The sequence below is a fragment of the Sminthopsis crassicaudata genome, chromosome 2, assembly GCF_048593235.1.
Source record: "Sminthopsis crassicaudata isolate SCR6 chromosome 2, ASM4859323v1, whole genome shotgun sequence".
In the NCBI taxonomy this organism is placed as follows: Eukaryota; Metazoa; Chordata; class Mammalia; order Dasyuromorphia; family Dasyuridae; genus Sminthopsis; species Sminthopsis crassicaudata.
This window is the reverse complement of record NC_133618.1, coordinates 341,921,407-341,930,746: the sequence shown is the minus strand read 5'-3', so window position 1 is coordinate 341,930,746 and position 9,340 is coordinate 341,921,407.

Below are 9,340 nucleotides of genomic sequence, written 5' to 3'. Positions count from 1 at the left end.
CCTACTCCTCAAAGATGGTCATACCCATGAGCTTTTTTTTTTATTTTTTGAAGATTTTCTCCAAGGATCTTTGGAGTTCTGGGGTCCCCTCTTTATTCCCTCCTCAAGCAGTCACCTCCAAATGCATGAGGGGAAAAGGGGCGACAATCTCTTAACTGCTTCAAGCTGACAAGGATGGTAGCGATTTGGGGGCTCATGCCAGGAGGTGAAGTGTGGGGTTTGGGGATGGCAGCAAGGCATCTAAGGGGGATTTGTACTGGTCAGTCGTCCCATGTAATCCAGGCTGAAGGGCAGTTGAGAATCCAAAGTTTGAAGCCTAGAGAAAACAGATCTCAGGAGCAGATTAAAAGTGGAATGTCATCCAGGGTGGAGATGGCGATATTAGGGAATGGGGAAATGCATTAGGTCACTTCTATGGGTTGCTGGTAGAATGCTGATGGCCCATTTAACTATCAAAGAGAAGTAGGAGAAAATCGTGTGAGCAAAAGATTATTTGTCTATAGTAAAAGATGTTAAGTAGCCTAAAGTTTAGCTCTTAATTTCCAGGAAAGCTAATTTCTCCTGGGGTTGGGATTAAAGGGTATGGACTCAGAAGTCTGGGAGGCAGCTGGCCTTGATATCTAGTCAAAATAAGAATGCAGTTTAAGCTCTTAGAAGTCTTTTAACTGTTGTAGCTTTAAAAAAAAAAAAAAAAAAAAAAAAAAGAGTTCCTCAATAAGCAAAGATCCTGAATCTTCCCTCCTACTTTCCTCACTCTTATGGGGGAGGGGTGAAAGGGGTCAAAGGGAGTGCCAAGCATTAGCATTGTCTACCCAGCTTCCTAGCCCCTGAGGTGTTTGGACTGTCCTGGGATAAAAGGGGAAACAGGGCCAGACCCCAATTTCCTACCAGGAAGCAGGACGCCAAGCCCCTGTGGTGTTCGCTGATGTAGTTTCTCCAGTTTTCCTCCTGCTCAAACTCGGGACAGAGACTGAGGTGTCTGTCCTTGGACACTTTCCTACTGACCTAAATCTGGGAGAGATTTGTATTAAAAGAAAAGCACATCTGCTCTGAGTGTTTCAGGAGGCAGAAGTTGCCCTGAGAAGAAGAGAGCTGAGAGTCTCAGGTTAGAGAGTTAAAGGGAAACCAACAGGTGTTGAGTAGAGTGGAAGAAACATCAAGGGCTCAGAATGGGCTCCTTTAGTTTTGGCCTTGGACCCCTGAAAAAAAGTTGAGGGGGTGGGTGGGTCCCAGGTCTCATTAGGTTGAGTTTTTAGCTTTGAAAGAGACTTATGCTGGGTGTGTTTTGGTTTGTCGCTTTTTGCCTGAGGGCAAAGGTAAAGTATCAGTCTCAGTGTTTGAAAGAGAAAAGAAAAGCTCTTAAGAATGGACTTGTCCAGAGAGTTAGTGGGTGGAGAGGGATTGGAATTCAGCTAATCTATTTAGAGTTCAGGTTTTGAAATTGAGATATTTTTCTCAAGTCCAGTGTTTGTTTCTTCATTAAGAGACAGCTTAAAGGAGAATCTCTGGGCATAGAGGAGGGAAGCTGACCCATCTTTGCCACAAGCCTGAAAACTTTCCAATCCTATAACACTATCTTTTCTAGATGTCTCTAGGAAGATCCAACAAATGCTCTCTTCAGTAAGAGTCCTCAGAGCTATTTTAGCTCCCAACAGTTCCCTCAATAATTCCCAGGAATTTTGAATTGTCCCCTCTATAGATGGGTGCTATGTTGGACTTGCCTCAGTGAAAACCTCCTGAGAGGGCCACCAATGAGGGCAGGGTAGCAAGAGGTGTGGTAGGAATGGGTGTGTTCTCCATTCTATAGCTCCTCACCTAACTCTGGACAGTATTCATATTCTATAGCCCCTGGGCTCCTAGAGCCATAGTGCCAGAGAAACTGAGGTAGAACTGTGACACTACAGAGCAAGGGAAAATTTGTCAGGGACCAGATATAGAACAGAGAACAAGTCTAGAGAGATCTTGAGAAAAAGACAATAGGAAAGATAGACCTCTTTCCTAAAGGTGTTCACTGAATTGAAGTTAAGGGGTTTTGAAAATAGGTTCCATCTTTCCCAGCTCCTCATTTCCTGCTGCCATTCAGGGACTGAGAAGAGAAAAGAAAGAAAGAAGCCATCTTTATTCTCTTAACAGTTAATTTAATTTGCCTTGATTCAGAATTTTATCCCCCAGCCATCATTCCAAAGATCTTTCTTAAAGCTGCAACCTGACCAGGGTTAGAGCTTAGAAAAGAAACCTTTAATTGTTGGCAAGAGCATAGGATGCCAGTCCAGAAAAATAGGAGAGAATGTGCTAAGAGCAAAAGGTCTTGGGACTGAGAAAAATTAGGAGTTAAGAGTTCCCATCTGTAAAGTTAGGTAGGAAAGTAAGAGAGAGACATAGCCTGGTTTCTGGAGATAGCTAGGCTATTTAGTTTAAGTAAGTTCCCTGAGGCTAGGAAAAAAAAAAAAACAAACCAAGGGCAATTTGAAATCCCCTGTTTTTGTAGACAGTCTTGTGAACATGCAAAAGCGTAATTTTGAGTTCCTAAAGTTAAAAGCTGTGATGGGAGGCATTGCTCTAAGTCAGGATGACCAAATAAGGGAAACTGAGTCCTATTTTAAAATGTATGGGACAAGCTTGCTTCCTGAGGGCTGGAAGCTGTGGATCTTTTAGGCCAACAAAAGGTCTGGGGGGAGGGGAGGCAGGGGCAGGGAGGGATGTGGGCCGCTTGTCCATAATACCAGCAAGGTTCCATTTTAAAAGTTGGTGAAAACTTTTCTGGAGATTTGAGAAGATACTGTATAGTACCCCAAGAAGGGGACAGGATAGGAACATTTAAATGGCAGGTTGCCAAGTCATATAGGAGAGGTCTGAAAAAGGCTTTGAGTTCATCCCCACTCCATGGGGGGAAGGGGAGGAAAGCCAGAGCTGGGGTGGGGGAGAAAGAGATGCCATCTTACCCAGTGAGTCCCAAATGTTGGGGGCTCCTCTAAGCTAATATAAGCCTCCAAACCTTGCTGGGAGAGCAAGACCTGAAGGAGACGACCCCACCCCTGTCCAGGGAGTAGCAGCCAGGTAGAGACATATCTCCAAGCTCACCCCAATTCAGTGACCTTTCTCCTCATGGCTACAAGCCTGACCATTGGAGACTCCATTGTATTTAACAGTAGAGTGGGAGAAGGACCCAAACACAGATTCTCTTAAGTTTCTCCGGTTATCTCCCTAGCACAGATCAAACAGTGCTGGCCTGGGCCCTCAGAAGGGTGGGGTTCCCAGAACGGCCATGTGTCTCCTAGGTCTGGGGGGTGGGGTGGGGGTAGGTATTAAAGAGACACTTCCTCTTGTGTCTGGGAGTTCCTGCCTGAAAGCAGGGTTTTCTGGTGAGAGAAAAAAAGATGAGAAATGCCTTGAGATGCAAAAGAAGGTCCTTAGTCTCTGGAAGATTTGGACAGGGAGTTTCCTCAAGCCAAGCATCTGCTCGAGGAAGGATTTTAGAGGCAGAAATGTGTCTGGATTGTAGAAAGGTAAACCTTTTAATTTTCTAAATTCTTCCAGCCTCTCTCCTCTCTCTAGAGACAGAGAGGCTTTTTTGTCAATCCGCAGCAATTCGTAAAGAATTGTGTCCGAGTGTAGAACTCTAACAACGACCCAAGTGTGTCTGAGTGGTTTGGGTGTCCACTACAGGATAGGTGTAAAGTTCTTGAATTGTGAGGGTCCGGTCATCTGCTCAATTATAATCCTTCTCTGGGAGGAGATCTGTAAAATCTTTTCCTCTGTGTGCAGGTTTCTTGGGAGCTCTGAATCTCCTCCAGCTCTTGTCCTTTCTCAAATCAGACTGGTCTCCTTTCAGCCTGCCTGGCTTCACAACTCTGTCCCAGAGTAGATTCTCTCAGACCCAATGCTGCCCTTCTTTTATCCCCCCAGAGAATGGGCATGTAAAAACTCTATGGGGCGTGGGGAAATACTTCCACCAATGAACTTGCTCCTCTTAGAATTCCTAAGGTGTAAACTCCCTTTAAAGGCCTCAACCAAAGGTCTGAGCCAGAGAACTGTCAAGTCAACCTGAGTTCTCACCTTGTAATTGTCCAGACAACCTGAGTTCTCACCTTGTCAATGTCCAGACAACCTGAGTTTTAAAGTTCTTTTAACAGTCTTCTTATTAGCCATGCTCTTTCAGTGTCAAATGTTTCTTAGATCTTCTCCTTTGTTTTGAGGTTTTTCTCTTTTTCTGTCTCTCTCTCTCCAGGTGCTTGTTGCTACCTGTCTGTTTCCTTCTTCATCTGTTTTCTTCTGTCTGTTAAAATACAAGCAAACCCTCTCTCCCAGCCAGTTAACCTATCTAATTTCCTTCTATTTACCACTTTCTAAATCTCTTCTCATTATCTGGCAATTACATTGGAGTTGTCAACCTGAGTTCTCACTTGTAATTGTCCAGACAACCTGAGTTCTCACCTTGTAATCCTAACAGATAGGGAAAGAAAAAGTCTTTTACCTCATCCAGAGTTCTGGATTTCTTGGTCCTGCTATTTCTAAAAATAAAGTGTGACAAAAAGAGGCCTTTTTGCCTGAAATGCAAATACTCTCCTTGTGAGAATACTGCCCGCAGCCCAGACCCGGTCTGGGTGCTCACTACCTTTAGAGACAGGGTGAGATGAAAGAAGGACTGCAGATATTCTTCCCAGAAGAATATTGCATGAACAGCTCAAAACCCAGATTGCTTCTGAGTGCCCTGAAAAGGTTGATTTTGTTTGGTCGCCAAATTATGCCTAGTTTTCGGGGATTTTGGTCAGGGAACCAAATGATGAGGTCTAGAATTGGGGTACCTAAATGAAATAAGGGTTTAATTGAGGTCTAGTGGAAAGTTTGGGTCACAGAGAGTCAAATAGAGCTCCTTTGCAACCCCTTTGGATTCAGCTCAAGAATACAGAGTAAAATGAGGTCTAGTAGCGGTGCAAGAGTCCCCTGTAAAGGAATTTACAGACTCAAAAACCTAGATTGATAAAAGAGGTTTATTTTGGGGTTTGGAAGTAAGGTTAAAGTCTAGTTAGTAAAAGGTGTTAAGTAAAGAGAAGAGGGCACCGGAACCAGTGTTCCAGTAAACAGAGATCCTTGGTATGCCAGGTGTAAGGCCACCATATTTGGAACCTCTGCTAGTTTTTTTTTTTTTTTTAATTTTTAAAATTTTTTTTATTTTTAATTTTAGCTTTTTATTTACAAAACATTTGCTTGGGTAATTTTTCAACATTGACCCTTGCAAAAATTTCTGTTACAATTTTCCCCCTCTTTCCCTCTACCCCTCCTCTAGGCAGGTAGTCCCATACATGTTAAATATGTTAAAGTATATGTTAAATACAACATATGTATACATATTTGCACAGTTATCTTGCTGCACAAGAAAAATCAGATTTAGAAAAAAGAAGAAAAACAGAAATGCAAGCAAACAATAACAGAAAGAATGGAAATGCTGTTTCCCAGTGTTCTTTCACTGGATGTTGCTGGTTCTGTTCATTACTGATCAATTGGAACTGATTTGGATCCTCTCATTGTTGAAGATAGCCATGTCCATCAGAATTGATCCTCATATAGTATTGTTGTTGAACTGTATAATGATCTCCTAGTTCTGCTCATTTCACTTAGCATCAGTTCATGCATGCTCTCCAAGCCTCTCTGTATTCATCCTGCTGGTCGTTTCTTATAGAACAATAATATTCCATAACATTCATATACCACAATTTAGTCAGCCATTCTCCAATTGATGGGCATCCATTCAATTTCCAGTTTCTAGTCACTATGAAAAGAACTGCCACAAATATTTTTGCACATAACAGGTCCCTTAACCTGTTATATCTCTTTGGGATATAAACCCAGAACTACACTGCTGGATTAAAAGGTATGCACAGTTTGATAACTTTTTGAGAATAGTTCCAAATTGCTCTCCAGAATGGCTGGATCCATTCACAAATCCACCAACAATGCATCAGTGTTCCAGTTTTCTCACATTCCCTCCAAAATTTCTCATTATCTTTTCCTGTCATCTTAGCCAATCTGACAAGTGTGTAGTGGTATCTCACAATTTTTAAAATTTGTATTTCTCTGATCAATAATGATTTGAAGCACCTTTTCATATGACTAGAAATAGTTTCAATTTCTTCATCTGAAAATTGTCTGTTCATATCCTTTGACCATTTACCAATTGGAGAATGGCTTGATTTTTTATACATTAGAGTCAATTCTCTATATATTTTGGAAATGAGGCCTTTATCAGAACCTTTAACTGTAAAAAATGCTTTTTAAATTTATTGCTTCCCCTCTAATCTTGCCTGCATTAGTTTTGTTTGTACAAAAACTTTTAAATGTAATATCAAAATTATTTATTTTGTGATCAATAATTATCTCTAGTCCTTCTTTGGTCACAAATTCCTTCCTCCCCCAGAGGTCTGAGAAGTAAGCTATTCTACGTTCTAATTTATTTATAATCTCATTCTTTATGCCTAGATTATGAACCCATTTTGATCTTATCTTGGTGTACAGTGTTAAGTGTGAGTCAATGCCTAGTTTCTATCATAATCGTTTCCAATTTTCCCAGCAGTTTTTGTCAAATAATGAATTCTTATCCCAAAAGTTGGGGTTTTAGATTTGTCAAACATTAGTTTGCTATAGTCATAGAATATTCTGTCCTATGAACCTAGCCTATTCCACCAATCAACTACTCTTTTTCTTAGCCAGTACCAAATGATTTTGATGACCACTGGTTTATAACATAGTTTTAGATCTAGTACAGCTAGGCCACCTTCATTTTTTTTTTTTTTCCTTTTTCATTAATTCCCTTGAAATTCTTGACCTTTTGTTCTTCCAGATGAATTTTGTAGTTATTTTTTCTAGGTAAGTAAAATAATTTCTTGGGAGTTTGATCAGTATAGCACTAAGTAAATAAATTAGTTTAGGTAGTATTGTCTTTATTATATTCACTCAACCTATCCAAGAGCACTTGATAATTTTCCAATTACTTAAATCTCACTTTGTTTGTGTAGAAAGTGTTTTGTAACTTTGCTCATATAGTTCCTGACCCTCCCTTGGCAATTGAATTCCCAAATATTTCATTCTATCTACAATTATTTTAAATGGAATTTTCTTTGTATCCCTTGCTGTTGGATTGTGTTGGTAATATATAAAAATGCTGATGATTTATGTGGATTTATTTTGTATCCTGTAACTTTGCTAAAGTTGTGGATTACTTCTAATAGTTTTTTTAGTTAATTCTCTAGGTTTCTCTAAGAATACCATCATATCACCTGCAAAGAATGATAATTTGTTTTTTTCATTACCTATTCTAATTCCTTTAATCTCTTTTTTCTTTTATTGCCAAAGTTAGCATTTCTAATTGAATAATATTGAATAATAATGATGAGAGTGGGAAACTTATTTCTCCCTGATCTTACTGAGAATGGTTCCAGTTTATCCCCATTACATATGAGGCTTGCTGATGCTTTTAAATCAATGCTGCTGAATGTTTTAAGAAAAAATCAATTTATCCCTATACTCTCTAATGTTTTTTAATAGGAATGGGTGTTGGATTTTATCAAATGCTTTTTCTTCATCTATTGAGATGATCATATGGTTTTTGCTAATTTGGTTATTGATATAGTCAATTATGCTAATAGTTTTCCAAATATTGAACCAGGCCTTCATTCTTAGTATAAATACTACTTGGTCATGGTGTATCATCCTGGTGATGATTATTTGTAATCTCTTTCCTAATATATATTTTTTTAAATTTTTGCATCAATATTCATTAGTGAGGTTGAGATATAATTTTTTTTTTTCTGTTTTCATCCTACCTAGTTTGGGTATCCATACCATGTTGATGTCATAAGAGGAATTTGGTAGGAGTCCTTCTTTCCCTATTTTTTCAAATAGTTTATATGGTATTAGAGTTAATTGTTCTTTAAATGTTTGGTAGAATTCACACGTAAATCCATCTGCTCTTGGGGATTTTTCTTAGGGAGTTGAATAATAGCTTGTTCTGTTTCTTTTTCTAAAATTGGGCTATTAAACAATTTATTTATTCTTCTGTTAATGTTGGCAATCTATATTTTTGTAGATATTCCTCCATTTCATTTTGGGTTGTCAAATTTATTGGCATAAAGTTGGGAAAACTAACTCCTAATTATTGCTCTAATTTCTTCTACATTGGTGGAAAGTTTTCCCTTTTCATTTTTGAGACTAACAATTAGATTTTCCTCTTTCCTTTTTCTAATCAAATTAACTAAAGTTTTATCTATTTTGTTGTTTTTTCATAAAACCAACTCTTAGTTTTATTTATTAATTCAATAAGTTGTATTTTTTTTTTTAGTTTCAATTTTATTGATATCTCCTTTTATTTGTAGAATTTCAAGTTTGGTATTTGGTTGGAAGTTTTTAATTTGTACTTTTTTCTAGCTTTTTTAGTTGCAAGCTCAATTCATTGATCTCTTTCTATTTTATGCAAGTAAGCATTTAGAGATATAAGATTTTCCCTTATCACTTTGGCTGCATCCCACAAATTTTGGTATATTGTCTCATTATTTTAATTCTCTTGGATGAAATTATTGATTGCGTCTATGTGCTGTTTCACCCATTCATTCTTTAGGATGAGATTATTTAGTTCCCAATTATTCTTTGGTCTAGTTTCCCCTGGCTTTTTATGGAAAGTAATTTTTATTGCATCATGATCTGAAAAAAAAATGCATTTACTATTTCTGTCTTTCTGCATTTGGTTTTGAGGTCTTTATGTCCTAATATATGGTTAATTTTTGTATAGGTTCCATGAACTGCCAAGAAGAAAGTGTACTCCTTTTTGTCTCTATTTGATTTTCTCCAAATATCTAGCATACCTAACTTTTCTAACATTTTGTTTACCTTCTTAACATTTTTCTTATTTATTTTGTGGTTAGCTTTATCTAGTTCAGAGAGAGCAAGGTTGAGATCCCCCACTAGTATAGTTTTTCTGTCTATTTCTTCTTGCATCTCTTTTAACTTCTCTAGGAATTTCCGTGCTATACCATTTGGTCCATACATGGTTAGTATTTATGTTGCTTCATTATCTATATAATTTCCTTCCTTATCACTTTTAATTAGATCTATCTTTGTTTTTATTTGGTCTGAGGTCAGGATTGTTACCCCTGCTTTTTTTTTTTTTTTTTTCTTCACCTGAAGCATAATATATTCTGTTCCAGCCTTTTACCTTTACTCTGTATGTATCACCCTGCTTTAAATGTGTTTCTTGTAAACAACATATTGTAGGATTCTGGCTTTTAATCCAGTCTGCTATCCACTTTCGTTTCATGGAGGAGTTCATCCCATTCACATTCACACTTAA